The sequence below is a fragment of the Choloepus didactylus genome, chromosome 7 (assembly GCF_015220235.1).
Source record: "Choloepus didactylus isolate mChoDid1 chromosome 7, mChoDid1.pri, whole genome shotgun sequence".
Lineage (NCBI taxonomy): Eukaryota > Metazoa > Chordata > Mammalia > Pilosa > Megalonychidae > Choloepus > Choloepus didactylus.
Window position 1 is genome coordinate 88,473,914 of NC_051313.1, and position 18,581 is coordinate 88,492,494.

The following is an 18,581-nucleotide window of genomic DNA, read 5'->3' on the forward strand; positions in this document are numbered from 1 at the left end:
TACTAACATAAAAATGAGTAAGATACTGGAATCTTTGTAAATTTCATGCATTTTCCCTTTTTTGCTCCATCAAAGTTAACAGTTAAATCTTTTAAAATTAAAGGGATTTGGCTTTTATCTTTGGAAAGGATTATGTCTTAAATAAAATATATATGGAAACAGATTCTGAGATAGGTATTTTTGTGTAGGAACTGTATTAGCAGAGCCTGCACTTGGGTTTAATACTTGTGAAAGAGGTATAATTCTGAAAAGGGATGGATTGAGTTACATGCAATGGCAAAAAGGCATCAGCAAATGTCACTGGGAATGCTGGGGCAAAGATTGCCCTTCAGAGATGTTTTGTTTTGAGGCAAGGGAACCCATCCTTTTTCCTCCCCCAGTGTCCATCTATTGGATGTAGTTGGCCCCAGGGAGAGTGCGTGACCTTGGATGTAGTGGCTCCTTTTGGCTGAAAGCAATTCCCTGAGAGGGACTAAACTGAGCACCATGAGGTTCAACAGCCACAGCAGCTGGGCAATGTTGTGACGGGGAATCTGAGTGGTACACTAGAGCCTTCATAAAAATAAAATAAATTGGTGGGTCTAAATCGTGTTCTGTAGTCCTTGATGGGAGAAAGACTTCAGGGGATCATGAATATAATGTCACCTATCCAAGGAGTAAAGAGCCTGCTCCAAAGGAAGAAAAGAGAATTGAAAGAGCCAGACTTATAAGAAGTGAACTATGGTTCACCATAAGCAAGACTATTAATGGAATTGTCAAAACCTCAGATTCTATAGGATTATGGTTCTCTGCAACTCTTATCAGAAATGTCAGAGTTCAGTAATCTGCTGCATTTAAACCAGGCCACCATTCTTAGATTTTTTCTGCTTGATTTCATAACTCTCTTCTGACCTTCAGCTTGCCCGGACCTCTACCTTATACTTAATGTTACATTGCCTTGAAGATTTATTCCAGCTTCGTTTACAGCCATGTATCCCTGATACTATTATTTGCCTGGTGGGCTTTCATCATGTCTGCATCTGAGACTTGCTCTCTCATGGTGCATTTCTGGTTTCTGATTCTTGGGCGTATGTCTCATACCACTGCTTGCTAAACTCTTTTTCCCACATACGTATAAGCTGAAATCTGGATACACGCTCTACAAAGGAATGTCTTGCTGGAAATCTTATCAAAATACATGATATTAAATTAGTTTGGCCTTATTTAAAAAAAAAAAAAAACAGTACTTAGTGGTCATTATTTTCCTTATGAAATTCACAAACTCTCCTTTTAAAGAATCTACCCTAGATTACAGCCAAGAATCAACTTCAGGTTTACAGTCCCTTTTTATCCTAATATTTTCCCTTTTTAATAACCTAGAGTTATAACACTGTATATAGTTCTTACCTATTCTCTATGATTCCAAAGATGTCCCAGCCTGATTTATTTTAATAAGTATGAAAGAGATGCTATATGCTCAAAAATATTTATTATTTTCTTCTGGCAGAACCCACAGCTCCCCTGTAATCCAAATGACTGTATTCTAACCAATACAAAGTGAATAAAAGCGATATGTTCCATTCCCAGTGTTGACTCATAATATCTTCGTATGGCTGCTTCTCCATGCCCTTTTCCACCTCTGAATGACTAGAATGGCAATTGACATTCCCTCTCCCCCATCCCAATGACTAAATTTAGAAACAACAATTTGAAGATTGAGAATCTCTGTCAGTCCAGGGCCTTGAATTACTATGTGGAGAAGAACTACCCTAACAACTTCTTCAATCAATCACCAGTTTTGTTTCTTGAACAAACAATTAGTTTGGAAACTTGATTTGACATAAATTATTTAGATCTCTTATAAATCTTCAGTTAGGAATTTAAACATCAATTAATTGCCAAGGGCTGCTGATTTTTCCACCTCCTTAGTTCAAAATTTTAGTTCAAACCTCCATAACTTTTTGTTTCAATTACTGGAACAGCTTCCAAACTAGTTTTCCAAATACTGGCTCTCTCCCAAGTAGTCCTATCTCCTATGGCCTGCCTTATGGCAACCCAAATAACCCTATGATGTTGCTAAATAACATTGTCTGTCTCAGTACCAGTGAACAAGAGTAGTCAAATGCCAGACAGATTTATGAAAGAGAGGGATGATCAGGTAGAAATAACGGTACATTTGAATAGAAGATTCACTTATAGTGAGTCTTTCCTATAAATCCTATAAATGAAAATATCCACTCCAAAGCCTTATTTTCAAATTCTTTTTCTATAAATATTTGGTTATTAAAGAGAACTCTATATGCGATTTTTTTGGATGGAGCCAGGAAACTTTCATTTTAAGTGTGACATTATATTAGATATTTCTGGCCTTGAGTGAAGATTACCATCTAAAACTTACTTGGTGCTTGAGGCCAGAAAGCAAATGATTCATTTGAGTGGCACCAAAGGGAACTGGGTTCACCCAAATCAAAGTGAAGAAAAACCCAACAGTCAATTTTATTGCATGATTTAGTAAAACCATGAGTTAATTTTTGCCAGGTAATGCACTCTCACCAAGAAGTGACTGAGGATGTAAAGAAGATAGGGACCTTATGGGCATCATAGTCAATAGATATCAATTAACAGTCTAGGAGCTTAAGCCAGCAAAGAGAAAAGAAAATAGGTAAACTAAAGAATAAAATTATTTAGAAGGAAGTGTGACAGATTATTAATATCTGAAGTATGGAAACACAGAAGGAAGTTTCTTTTATTACTCCCATTAACCTCCCCTTTAAACATGTAAAAAAGAGGATCTTCCCATGGGTATTTCTTTCCTTGTGGTATAAATTGCTTCTAAAATGATCAACCATGTTCAGTTCAAAAGATCTCTAAAATGGCAAATGCATTTCCAAATTGTGTTTGGTGAAATTGTGCCAGTTAGAGAGATATTCATATGAATTAAAACACAGGGAAAGCTCCTGTTTGACTCAGAGGAGCAACAAGACTGATAAGACCCTAAATAATTGGAGGAGTTGGTAAGAATTGTACTTATAAAGTCAAATATCTCCAGACCCTGACCAAAGAGTAGCCATTACCAACTGGGGTGCATTGAAAATCCAGCGCTGGGCAGAAAAACTATAATAAGCATTTCTCAGTTAAACAAAGACAAGACATAGGAAACTCATTATAATGTTTTGAAAAGTTGACCAGAGCAAAGTTTATCCCATAAGGAAACAAGCATGAATATCTTCTGACTAGTCTCTTTCCTTAGGGACATTTTGAAGGGCACACTTTATGATCTATATTCACTCTACCTTTTTAAATTCCACGTACAGATTCAAAACAAAAAGTGACAAAGGCAGTTACTACTGATGAGGCACACTTTCATGAAAGATCTTGATCTTTCAATTCTTGATCAGACAATTGAAGGATTTGTAAAACAGAGATCCCCATTCTCAGGAGACAATATAAACTCAGCATTTAGAATCTACCAGAGATGGGCAAACCTGTTCTGTAAAGGAGCAGATTGTAAATATTTTCAGCTTTGCATGCTGGAAATCTGTTGTAAGTATTCAGCCATGCCATTGTAGCAGAAAAGTGGCCATAGGCAATACATTAAAAAAAAAATAGTGGGTCTGGCCCACTGGACACAGTTTGGCAGCTCCTTGTCTAGCCAAAAAGAAATCAGAGCTCGGACTTAATGTAAGCTGTAACTTACCACCATGGACAGAAAGCTCTCCGGACAGGAGATTATAAAGCCTCAGGAGAGAATACTCTTTCTGAAAAGAGGATCATAAATCAGGGCAGCAAGATCTCGAAAGGCCTTGGGTGACCTCCTAGGATTAACAATTTTGGTAAAGACATCAGAAAAAAATCTGCTGATTAATTAGCAAACTTCCCAAATTAAGACTTGGTATAATCACAGAGAACATTAATACCTTGACACAGTCTTAGTAGTGTCTAAAAGGGGAGAAGTGTTAGTGAAGGGTATTTATGGTATTTTAAAGTCTCAGCTCAAGTGGTTTAATGTGGGTCTTTTTCTAAATGTGGATCTTTCAAGGTGGAGAGCATTTTATAACTGATCAGTTTGTTACATAGTAGCACAAGATTGATGGAAAAAATGAGGTGAAGATTTTGAGGTAAGGTTTGGCAGAACTGTTATACTGAGAAATGAGTTCTTTCTCCACATCTGAAAAATTTTGTTTGATAGCTGTTTGTTCACATGTGTAAACTTTTCTCAGATATTTTGGTTGCAACAATTTTATGAAGAAAACAGTTAAGTTACATATTGGTTTGCAATCTTAATTACCCAGGTGAAAATTTCTTGGAGAAAACATTTAAGTTATATTGATACAGGTGCTCTTATTTCTAAGGCAGGAGTTGGCAGGAGCATTTTCCAGAAGAAAAAGGTATGAACTGAATGATCACATGGATATCCACACTAAGTGTGTTTATTACCTGCTTACTTCTCTTTCTCCCCAACTGTTCAGTGGGCTCTGCAAAAGCAAAAACTTGAATATTTTAATTTACAGATTGCTAATAATAAAGATGGTTGATATTGAAGATTCTTTTACATAATAAGGAAAAGCTTAATAAAAGATAAATGGTGTGGAAACTGTACTATGCTGGTCATATCTCTGTTCTAGAATGGAGCTCTTGTCTTCCCATCTACTGGGAGTGTTGCTAATTGACAATTCTTAGCTGTAAACCCTCTTTGGAGATTGTCTCAATGAAGAAAACTGTTTTTCTCAATGTCATGACTCTATGCATGGACAGGACCCATTCAATAAGCTATCAACACAGGGTCATAAAGGCCATTCAACTCAACTCCAGTCTGAGGTGCCATTCTAGCTCCCAAAATCCCTATGGACTCAATTGAAGCCTTTGTTAGGAGTGCACTGCAACTTGTCTTCTCCATAACCCAATCCTGCTTCCTTTCCCTCCCTTCCAAGGGTGTTGACTTCACGAGCACTTCCACATGATGGTCCTTCACACTTAGCTTATATTCTGCTTCCTGTGGCACCCAATCTACAAATGTTGAGGCTAGAAATGGTCAAAATAGAAAATTTAAGATTACGTTTTGGAGTTGAATCACTGTTGCCCTGCTAGCAATGAGGACCCCATCATTTGTGGTAGAAAAAGCATGGATAGCTCCTGGCTCAAGGTAGCTGTGTAATTCATAACACTTTCACAGATAATGAATTGGAATAGTAAACTTCTGGAAGGGAACACATTAACTGATGCAAATATGAAATGTTTATATAAGAAATATAGGATAAATAGTGGCTATGTAGGCAATGGATTTGAGTGGCGATTACCAAGCTCTCTTGACAACCTGGAAAAATATAATAAAAGACTGAGAATGATTACTTACAATTAAAAACTAAGTGTACTTCTGCTCCTGATCACAAATAACTAAAAAGGACTATCACTCCCACTTTACAATGAAAAGAATCAAATTAACTTCAAAATCATGACTTTTTTTCAAACTCATTGGATAACTGAGATTTCAGAACAACAAACTTCCCAAAATCTAACTGTGGATGATTTCTGCAGGGAGATAGAAGATGTGAGATTGAATATAAGGATTCAAGAATATATACCATGCAGGAAGAAACCATAAGAGAGTTGAAGCAACTACATTAATTCTATCAAAATAGGGTTTATGTCAAAATGTGTTACTAGACACAAAAAGGGACATTTCATGGTGGTGAATGTGCTTATTTTCATGACAATATAAAAATTGTAAATATATACACATCTTGGGAAAGCCGTATGGTCCAGTGAATGGATGCATGAGTAGAAAAATGGGGGCAGAAAAAAAAAAAAGGCACTCAGTGTTCTGTTTTACTTTAATTGTTCTTTTTCACTTTAATTTTTATTCTTATTATTTTTGTGTGTGCTGTAATGAAAATGTTCAAAAATTAATTTTGGTGATGAACACGCAACCATATAATGGTACTGTGAACAATTGAATGTATGCTTTGTATGACTGCATGGTATGTGAATATATCTCAAAAAAATGAATTTAAAAAAAAAGAAGAAAAAAAAATAGATGGTTTAGGCAAGCTTCCTTCTTAAGAAGAAACTGAAGCAAAGGGTTTGTGGTACCCAAAAGTAAGACATTACAGGCAGTTTTCTTATTTTTTCTTGAATGGAAAGACAGGTAAAGTTGAAAAAAAAAAAAAATATATATATATATACACATCTAAAAACATCCTAGAAACACAGAAAGCAAACACTGAGATTACTGAACTGATAAAAGTACAAATTAACAATAATAGCTGGAGACATCAATACCATCTCAATAATGGATTTACAAGACAAAGAATATCAGGAAGGAGATAGAAGACTTGGACAATACTAGCAACAAAACTAACCCAAACAGCATTCTTAGAAAATTCACCCAACAGCAGCAGAATACACATTGTTTTCTCACATACATAGAATAGTCTCCATGAGAGATTATATGTTAAGTTACAAAATAAATTTCGACTAGTTTAAAAGGCTTGAGAGTATATGAAATATGTTCTCTGACCATACTGAAATTAAATTATAAATCAACAGACAAAAATACAAAAATCCTAAATATTAGATATTAAATAACACCTTTCTAAATTACCCATGGGTCTAACAGGATGTTCCAAGAGAAATTTAAAAATATGTATAATTTTTGAGGGGAGTGAAAATTTAAAAAATAATGTGCAGAACTTCAAGCAATGTACCTGGACATTCATATGCAGTAGAAAGAAAAGTGGCTTGAGGTTAGATTATACGTAGACTCATGTGCAGGGGCCTGGAAGAAAAAGGACTGGAATTTCTAGGACATGGACATCTAGAGCAGAGGTATATAGATAGATATATGGGTTTGTCATACCATAAAGTATGCGACCCTCTTATCAGAGGTTTTGTTTTGTTTTGTTTTTATACCACTAGAGAGCATCCATCATAGAAGACACATTAAGCAACCAGCTAGACAAACAGGCTCTGACAGCCAACTTTAGTTAGAGCCTCATCAGCAACTGTGCTGTCAGGATAGATACATGAATGAAGTAAACTTAGTTGCAAGGTGGAAATTGTACATATGTCTGACAGCACAGTCTCACACTTACCAGAAGTAATCTAGCTACTGAATATCCCACCTGCCAGAAACAGGGATTGATGTTGTGTCCCGTTAAGGCACCATCTTTGAGGAGGCCAACTTGCTAGTTTATGGCAAGTACACCGTATCAAATGACTGCCACTCTGGAAGGGCAGTAATTCATTTTGAACAGAGTATATATATTCCATATATGGGTCTGCACTTCTCACCTACAGAATGATTAATCCTTTACTGTGAGATCCTATAAAACATTGCATCAGACCGACACTGCATACATCACAAGAGGGTTGGAAGTGGGCTCTGCACACACCCAGAAACTGTTGATCTGAAAGAAAGATAAAGCAAGTTGTTGAAGTCACAAAAAATAATGCAACTTGGAGATGATCACTTATGAGGATTGAAAGGCACTCTGCTGAAGACAGATATTTCAATCAAAGACCTTCATGTGGGGCTATGTCCCTGGTAAGTAGAATAAAACATTCTGTGATCCAAGGGGTTGAAACAAGAGTGGCCTTTCCTACTATCACTCCCAGTAACCTATTTTGGAAATGTGCACTTTCCACTCCTGGAACTTTGGATTCCTCATATTAAAGTCCTGGTTCCCTAAGACAGAATACTTCTTCCAGGGGATGAAGCAAGATGTCCATTGAACTATGAGGGGCAGGTGTCTTCTGGGCACTTCAGCTCCTCATGAAAAGAATGAAAAGAACTCCATTGAAGGGGTATTAAGAGTGATAACTGGGAAATAGTAAGGCAGGGAGAAATTCATGTGGAATACAGGTGATTTATTTGCTACTTTCTTCATGGTACAGTACTTACACGTCTGTGCAATCTTTAGAATAAATGGGAAAGTAAGCAACCCCAGACTGCAAAGGGTATGATAATCAATGTCTTATACCAATCAGAGATAAAGTCTGGGTCATGGCACCAAACAAACCACCCAGAGCAGCAGAGGAGGTAGCTGGAGTTGAGAGGTGTTAAGAATCAGTAGTGAGGATGGAAGTGGTAATTGTCCCATTGTGGCCCGGAGATTAGCTGCAGAATCCAGGACTGATGTTTACTGCACTAACCTTCACCTCCTTAGTGACCTTAGCAAGAGAGGTCCTCTAGGATACAGGAGGAACTATTCCCAAAACCTGAGCTAATAAGTGGATTTGAGCAGTGGAAGGAGGTGGACTTCAGTTGACACTGTGATATATTGCCCAGATCTCTCTTCAGGAATGAATTCCTCTCCCCATCTATATAAAAGTGTTACCAAAAGACATTTTCAGCTTTAAGCCTTTTGGGGATTGCCATAAGGAAGAAAACTGCCTTGTTCCAGGTTATTATTCCCCACCATGGCAGCCTCATCCAATTGCTGATCAACTTGGGATATAATGGCCTGCTTCTCACCCTAATTTAGGGCAATTATGATGGGCTATCTGTGCTCAAGAGTGGCCCAAGAGGGCCCTCTTTCTTGAGGGTACATTGTCACTTATCTTTTTCCTTTGTGGAATTCTTTCTTTTCCTCCCTCCCACGGATATTAATCTCAGGAGCACTCCCCAGTAAACATCTGCAGACTAATCTCTGTCTCAGACACTCTCTTGGCACCTGGAAACACAACCTGCCACAGTGAGGTGGGGAATTATTTGTTCTCACTGTTTGTACTAAACAGTTCCTTTCTTTTTCAGTTTTTGGGCCTTAGTAATTATAATATGCATTTCTCTGGCTTTCACCACTTTTTGAGTCTCAACTCATCTTAGGTTTGCAAAACTGAAAATGCTTGAGTATTATCTGTGCATAAGCTTTTAACATACCAGTACCTTGAACAACTACTCAGATTTCCTGGGTAATGCTTTCTTTTATTTCTTACTTAAATTGCCTAAGACTATTTACCAGAATTTTCATAACACACTTTTTCTACTCATTTTAATCCATGGTCACACCTAAAGGCTGTTGGAATTATATGTTATATTTTTTGTAACTTTTTTAGAAATTGACTTTCCTAATATCTTTTGTTCAAGGCTGACAATTCTTTGTATTACTTTTCTTGTCAATTATGAACACTGAAATGCAGCAGCCTCTTTCTCCTAGGTTCCTTCCACATCATAAACCAGCTTTCCACATCAGATCACATTAAAAGCAGAATAGCAGCATCTATTGTCATTTCTCCTACTTTCAAAGAAGTGAAATTACCTCTACTTTTCCTCTCTGCCAGTGGATTATACGTGTCCAATATAAAATTTTCAATACACTACATATATGAAACATTAAAAAGCTTTGCAACAGATGATCTGATAATTTATTATTTTCATTTTTATTATGATCAGTTGGTAGCCTTTTAAAATGCCTGCTGTAAATCATTTCACAGTTTCATTTCCATTTTTAAGTTAATATATGACTGCAATTTTTTTAAGAAATACTAAAATTTCTTTTAAAAACAGAAGTATTAACTAGTGAAGAAAACAAATATATAGAGAAAGTGATAAAATTTTTCATTTATTCATTCCTCCATATCAATATTAAGTGCCTTTTTTCCAGGTGTTATTATAGGCATTGGGAAAAAAGAAGAGACAAAAAGAAAAGAAAAGTTAAAACCAGGCAAAAATTCCTGCTGCCATGGAATTTATACTCTAGTGAGGAAAGTCAGACAATGAACTTAATAAATAAGTGAATTATATAGGGCAGAGGTCAGCAACGTTTTTTTAAGGGCCAGATAGTAAGTATTTTAGGCTTTGTTGGTCACATGGTCTCTCTTACCACTACTTGACTCTTCCTAGTAGCAAGAAAGCAACGACAGACAATGCATAAACAAGTGGCAAGGCTGTGTGCCAATAAAATTTTATTTATAGAAAGTGATTTGAAGAAACATTAAGTAGGATAAGGGGAATGGGGAGTGTGTGTGCAATTTTAAGTAGGATGGTCATGGAGGGATTCATTATGAAGATGACATTTGAGCAAGGATTTAAAGAAAGTGAGTGCATAAGTCACATGGATGTCCAAAGGAAGAATGCCCCAAGGAGAGGAAATAATGTGTGCAAAGGAATATGTTATTTACTAAATTATAATGTCGCATATGTTTTAAACAAGGGCTGATAGTTTGTAAATTTAGGCATATATGGTTGTAGTTTTTTGTTTTTCAAGACTGGTATCTTTTTTTGCCTGTTCCCTACAAATTATTAAATATTTAAATATCACCAAAGCTTATCACCACATAAAAAACATGCAACTGTCCAATATGAGTTTGCAAATCTGAAAACATTAACTACAGTAATTCTTTATTTCATGGTTATATCTCATTTTACATATCAACTAATTCATGGACATAAACTTCTTTCTATTCATGGGTTTCTTTCTTGATGTTTGCAAAATAAAATATAAAAAAATGGTTTCAGAAGAATTATATTTTTGTTGATAACAGGATTTTCTCAGAAAGTAAGCCTGGGCAATTGCAAAAACTATTTCATTATATTTAAAATGCAATGAGAAAAAAATACACCAATATTTCCTTTTCTAACCATCGTCTATAATCCATTATGCTCATTAATAATTAATAATTATGAAATATATTTAATTCCATGAGAAAGAAATTACACATTTTCTAAAGTCCTTATCAGTTCTTTGTTTAACAGGAAATAGTTTGAAATAATGTGATACATGCATGCAAATGTATTTTTATTTCTCATCGGTGCATGAGAGAGGGATTTTAAGTCATTGAAACAGATTTGATGTTCAAAAATTATTTTTTCATTTTAAAGGCTTTTGTAAATTTTCCAAGTAACGCTCATCATTGTTATCAGATGTTATGCAAGGCATCGTACCAATGAAGAAGAAACAACTGCAATTTTTTGGAAAAGAAAATGGCTTGTGTTTTGAATTAGGTTGCATTTTAAATTTGGGTCCATGTGGAGGTCAGGTGTTACACAATGGGACACTGAGGCAATATGCATGAGAAAAGGTGGTTTATTACACACTGTTCCCAGGTAAAAAGGGGTGCCTTGAGGGGTCAACAGGAAGTACAATCTGCTGGGGTAGCTCAACCAGCAGGTGGGGAACAAACAGGCAGAGCAAGAGGGCTGTGGGCTTGTGCCTTTTTTGTGGTCTAGAGATGGATGTTAGTAATTTCCTACAATAATCAAGGATTGGTTAGTTTAACACAAAGTTGCACAGAAAGGAGAGGTACTGGGGCCCAGAGGTACAGATGGTTAGCTCGTTATGTGGGGCCAGATTAGGGTTTTGGGTGAGGTGTGTGGGTAGTTGGGTGGTAGCCAAAGTTACGGGTTTGAGTCTGGGGAAGTTCATGCCCCGGGGGTGGAAAACTGTTTATTAACTAGGTCAAAGTCCAGTGCTGAGGCTAAGTGGCTTAGCCAAAGTGAGATGGGTACCGAGGCAGCACACAAAATTTTGAGTTAGGACAGTTTGTTGGTTGCTTTCATAAACTTGATATCAGAAATAACATTCCAAACTGGGTAGAAATTTCATTTAATCTATTATTTGAATTTTTTTGATTACCAAAATGTTACTGAATTACATCAGGCTTCTGATGTATATTGCAAACTCCAGGACAACATCTAAAAATTTTTCTAAGTAAAATTGATTTTCTAAGAAAGGAAAAAAATGGAGTCACATTAAAGGCTCAATTAAAACCAGAGGACCCAGTAAAGGAGGGGAAGAAAAAAAAAAAAAGAACAAGTGACATGACCTCAAAACAGTTTAAAACATTTTAAATATTAAACCAATTATATCAATAAACATTTAAACTGTCAATGATATAAATATACCCATAAAAAGGCAGACATGGTCAAAGTGGATAATAAATACAGGACCCTACTATATGTTGTAAAAAAGAAACCCATTTTAAATATAGAGACACAGATAAAGGTAAAGGGAAAGAGAAAGGTATGCCATGTTAGTGCTAACCAAAAGAAAGCTACATTAGTTTCTGACAAAGGAGACTTGAGAGCAATGAAAATGATCAGGGATAAAGAGGGCCATTATATAGTGATAAGTCGGTAAGAGGATCAATTCTCTAAAAATTCATAATAATCCTTAACATGTGTGCTCCTAACAGCAGAGCATCAAATACATGAGGTGAAAACTGATAAACTAAATTCACTTTTATAGTCAGAGATTTCAACACTTTCTGTCAATAATTAAAATACCCAGCATGCAAAAACTCAGTAAGAATGTAGTTTAACTGATTAATTGATCAATTGAATCAATTGACAGTCCATAAAAAGCTTCATCCAACAACAGCAGAATTCATTTTCCTTAAGGTCACATGGAATATTCACCAAGATACACGACATTCTAGGCCAAAGGACACACCTGAACAAATATAAAACAATATAAATCATATAAAGTATATTCTCAGACTACAATGGCATTAAACTAGAAGTCAATAAAAGAAAGGTAGCTGGAAAGTCCCAAAATATTTTGAGATTAAACAATGCACCTCTAAATAACACGTGGATTAAAGAAGTCTCATAAAAAAATTTAAAAATATATTTGAGTGAAATAAAAATGAAAACACAACTCATTAAAATGTGTGGTATTTAGCAAAATAAGTATTTAGAGGAAAATTCCTAGCATTGATGCATTTATTAGAAAATAAGAAAGATCTAAAATCAATAACCTAACTTTCCACCTTAGAAAACTAGAGGAAGAAGCACGATATAAACTGAAATACTGCTGAAGAAGAACAGTATCAGAGGACTGACACTACAGGACTTCAATGCTTACTATATGGGTACAGTGATCAAGGCAGTGTGACACTGGCAAAAAGAATAGACAAATAGATCAATGGAACAGAACAGAGAGCCCAGAAATAGACATGTAGTCAATTGATCTTTGACAAAGGAGCAAACACAATTCGAAGGAGGAAGTATGGTCTTTTCAACAAATGGTGCTGGAACAATTTGACATACATATACAAAAAATGAATATGAATAAGGTCTCTGTATCTTTTACAAAAATTAACTCAAAACAAATCTTAGACTTAAATGTAAACACAAAATTGTAAAACTGTGGAAGATAACGTGGGGGAAATTTGGTGACCTTGGATTTGTGAATGAGTACAAGTCTTCATCTAGTTTCCCAGCATGATCCATGAAATAAAAAAGAAATGATAAGTTGGACTATATTAAAATTAAGAACATCTGCTCTGTGAACAACACTATTAAATGAATGAAGAGGCAAACGACAGACTTGGATAAATGAGTGAATGCTCATTTATTGCTGGTGGGAAATCAAAACAGTCCAACCATTTTGGAAGACAGTTTGACAGTTTCTTACAAAGCTAAACAGAGTATTACGACAAAACACATCAATAACATGAAAACTTATGTCCATATAAAAACCTGCACATGGATGTAATTTATAGCAGCTTTATTTATAATTCCCCCCAACCTAGAAACAATCAGTAGGGCCTTCAATAGGTGAGTGGATAAACTGTAGTACATCTGTACAGTTGAATATTATTCATTAATACAAAGAAATGAACAATCATGCCATGAGAAGACATGGAAAAACCTTAAATGAATATTGTTAAGTGAAAGAAACAAGTCTGAAAGGCTATACACTGTATGATTACAATTATATGACACTTTGCAAAAGCTGAAACCTAGTTCCACTAAAAAGAGCCTTGATTGCCAGGAGTGTGTGGGGAGAGAGGAAAGGATGAATAAGTGAAGGACAAGTGAAACTATTCTGTATATAACCGTAATGGTGGATACATGTCATCATGTGTTTGTCAAAACCCATAGAACTGTTCAAAACAAAGAGTGAACATTAGTATTAACTATGAAGTATGGTAATAATAACATTAATATTGGCTCATTAATTGTAACACATGCAACCTCACTAAAGAAAGGTATTAATAATTGGGGAAAATGTTTGCTAGGGTTGGGTGAGAGCAGGTGGGTTGGCCATATAACACCCAATGTACTATCTGCTCAATTTTTCCATAAGTCTAAAACTAAACCAAAAATAAAGTCTACTAGTTATAAAACAAAACAAAACAAAATAAATAGGACATTCATAATTTGGAGCTTCCTAACAGATAACTTTCAATTTGAATATTTGTCTTCGAAAGAAGTAAATAATTTGATTTTGACAAAGAAGCTACCAGGTGGCAAAACTGAAGAGGTTTCCATTATAGAGCTAAAAATGCCTTTTAAAATTTAAAATAGAATTATTTTATCAGAATTATTTTATATGAAATACATAAATTATTTGTATTACTAATGGTTAAGGGTATGGCATCTGGAACCAGACTACCTGGATTAGAAACTGGATTCCAGAGCTTAAGTAAGTTCTTTAGACACTCTGTGCCTTGGTTTCATCATCATTAAAATAGGGAGGATAACAGTGTCTCTCTTATAGGGTGTCTATGTCAATTAGATTAGTTAAATTGGTAAAATGCCAGCAATAGTGTTTGGCCAAAAGTATGTGCTGTGTAAGTGTTTATTATATAAATACATTTTATTTTATTAGGAACTTATATACCATATGGAGTATATTGTAGCACTATCAGTATGAAGGAGTGTTATGCACATAATTCAATGCATAATCATGTTCCCCCAAAGACATCTTCAAGTCCTAACCCCTGATCATGTAGATGTGGACTCATTTGTAAATAGGATCTTCAAAGATACTATTAAGGTAATGCCAAACTGAATCAGGATGGGTCTTAATCCAATATGACTGGAGTCCTTACAATCAAAGGAAATTTGGGCATAGTAGTAAAAGTGAGGAGAAGATAGAATGGGATAGATCACCATACAACAGAGGCAGAAATGGAATTATGGATCACTGGCAAGCTAACAGCAGAACACTACAGACTTCAGAGAAAGCATGGGTTTGCCTGCCAACACTTTGATTTTGAACTTCTAGCCTCTAAAATTTTGAGAGAATAAATTTCTGTTTTTCAAGCAAACTAGTCCATGGTATATGTTTTTATAGCAGTACTGAGAAACTAAGGCAAGGAATTTGTGACTAATGAGGAATGATTAAAAATATTTGTGATTCTTGCACAATCACATTAAATATAAATGCAAATAGGGCCATGTCATAGTCATAGTTTTCTATTGTCACTGTATGTCTTGATATAACTAAAGTGAAACTGATGGATCTAATGACCTGATTCTCTGTGCCTCAAGAAACATATACATGAATATATGAATATTTAAATATTTTGGGTTTTCAACAGTTCATATAAATAATACTTTTTTCATGTTTTATGTAAAATGATTACATATCTATTGTTCCATATGATCTTGATAACAGTTCAATGTGGTAGGAATTGAAGATATTATTAACCATATTTCTCTAAAGAAAATAAAACTTCTGTTTTTACACAAGTTAGTGGTGGATCTAGACTAAAATTCCCTGTTGTTTCCATTAGAGATATCCATGTAATTCTTAAAATTTATGCTGATTACCATCTTCATATATATACATATTCCCTGAAAATCAAAGACAGGTGGAGGTTTGGATAGACAGAGTAAGTGATCTGACCTTAATACTTTAAATCAGTAGTGATAAAGAAAGACTTACGTGTGGAATGGTGAAATAAATAAATGTCTTAGTTTGCCAGTTCTGCTCTAACAAACTCCCAAAGACTAGTTGGCTTAAACTACAGAAATGTATTATCGCATGTTATGTAGGCCACAAGTTCAAAATCAAGTTGTTGGCAAGGCCATGCTTCCTCTTAAAGGGGAGAATATGTTCTATTCCTGTACCCCAGTTTCTGTTGGGTAGTCAGCAATTCAGGGTGTTCCAGGCTTGTGGCATGGCTTTATCTCTGCCTCCATCACTTGTCCATCTCTCTCTGTGCCTCTGTCTTCATGTGTCCAAACTTCCTCTGCTTATAAGAGTACCAGGGCATCTTAACATTGTTAAAAATCCCATTTACAAATATATTCACATTCACAGAATTGGGTGTTAGGACTTGAATAAGTCTTTTGGAGGGACACAATTCAATCCAAAATAATAGATAAATAAAGAAAATACGTCCACAAGTAAGAATTGCTCAGATTTCTATGATCCAGTAGTTTTGCATGGGGGTGGGTATCTGGGAGGGTGGACAGGTGTGTGGAGGATGGGCAATGGAGTAGTATCTCCCTCAGGAGGCACTTTCTGACTCTCAAAACGAACAGGGGTACAGTATTGTGTTACTGGGTGGGATCCCGGAACGCTCAACTTCCTCCAATGACTGGGGCAACTCCCAACCATAAATAGTTATCCCACTCAAATTCCCCAAAATATCTCAAAATTGGCGTCATTTTTCCTAACAAATTTTAAGGGATGTGAATAGTCCATGGACTAGGAATTTTTATAGAAATTATTTTACCCTACATGTTTTTTGTTGTGTTCTTTGAAATCTTCTTCACTCTTCATTAGTCACCAGTAGTTTTCACAAGCAAATAGGAAACAGTTTGCTTAGGAGTTAATTTCCTCTGATTCTTTTGGCAACTCAAATAACTGGCAACCGTTTCTGCCTTGATGGCCATTCTGTAATTGAACTAAATAAAAAAAATTGTGTACTAGAAAGAGTTCTGTGGAAAATTATAGGATCTATAACAACATTATCAGAACTATTTTTATCTGAGTCACCACTGCTAGAATAATGTATCTGTTAAGTGTTGTGCTGGACTCTAAGTAACAGAGAGCAGATGATAATATTTACAATAAGATGTGGGCTCATATTTCCCTAAAATAATAAAATGTACAGTTTGGTGTTCCAGGCCTAATGCACCTGCTCAGTGATATTATCAATTTCCCACTTTCTTCCCCACATGCATTTTGTCATTCTTGGGCTTCTGTCTCAAGCTGTCCTCACGGTTATAATATGGCCACTAGGACTCTCACCATCCTTTATGTTTTATAGACAGTAACAACGGGGAATGAAATATAGCACATCCAATTGATTCATCCCTTCTTTAAAAGGAGATTTCACATTTGCTTTCACCATAATATACGATTAAAGCTCCTTGGCCAGGACTTAATCACAAGCCATTCCTATTTGAAAAGGGGGTTAGGAAACACAGTTCTCTTTGCAAGGCACATTCTACTACCAATAAAATCAGCATTTTGTTGTTAAGGAAGAAAGTGAGAATGGGTAAATGATTGACAAATTAGAGTGTCTACCACAGGGATTAATGCTGTAGGGATTAAAGGCAATAATTAGATAATTCCTAGTAAGTGATTTAAAAAATTGTGGGATAGGATAAAGGAGATCAGGTCACTAGGCATGGAGCACAGGCCTCTGAATGCCAGAAGGCATGAAGGCCGGGCCATGGCAGTGACTGTTCAGGTCTGCCAGTTTGTCCACATGATCCAGTCAGGCAGGGCATCTGGCAGAGGAAATACTGGCTCTATAAAAGAGCAGGTCTGTCATGCTAATTGTGAGTAGTTGGTAATTTGAATTATAAAGATCTGGCCGGCCATAGAATCTGATTCCCAGTATACACAGTAATTTACCAAGCAGCTACAATTATATTTTTAATTTTATTTCTTTTAATTTTCCTCCACTGGAAGTTCCATAAATATAAAACAGAAATTTTCATTCAAGAGACATATTAACATCGTTGCTATAATTTTTTTTCCAATGTCTGTTCCAAAAATAAAATGAATTTAAAACATCTGAAAATATTCTTCACCTTTTATAGACATATAAAATTCCTGGCTAATTTCAGATAGCTAAGTAACAGAGTCAGAATTCAAACCCATTTCTATCTCAGACCAAATTTCATGCATTTAGCCACTATATTATACTGAAAGCTCTCTAACACTTGGCTGTACTGTTATATTAATGGAAATAAAATGACCAGATGATGAGAGGTGGTCAAACTGCACTACTCATGCAACAGAGCATGAAGAGAACTGTGTTTGAACCTGGGCAAAGATCACTGTGAGTGTTATAAGCAAGTTGCTGGAAGACTTAGATGCAGGGATTTAAACCTATTTAAGGTACACCAATTTAAGGGTTATGTATTAAAGAAAAGAGCTTATTTAAAAAGAAAAAAAAAAGGCAGATTTTTCTGTGAAGAGGGATTACAATTATTTGGGCTCATCCTAAAGCACAGAACTAGGTCTAGTTGGTAGAATCTATGGATAAATTGCCTTGACTCATAAAATCACCAAAAGTACCACAGGGCATCAGAAGTCCCCTATTACTGGCGTTGCACAAATTCTAGGTAATTATTTGTATGAAATTAACTATAGCAAGAATTCTTATAAAGGGTTAGATATTGGCCAAGTTCCTCACATTTTTACTGGTCAAATGCTATATCATTTCAATAAATTATCTAGTTGCTTGCCATTTTCAATCCTCAAGGGAAAATGAAAAGTTTGTTATAAAGAACAATGCTTTGAAAATGTCATTAGCATTCCACTGGTGTTAAATTTGCATGGAAGCTTGATATAAATATCTGTTAGTGGCCCTATCCCAATCCTACTAAATAATTTCTGGGAATGGATGCCAGCAATCTGAATTTTTATGAGCTTACAAGATGACTCTTGGAATACTAAAGGTTGAGA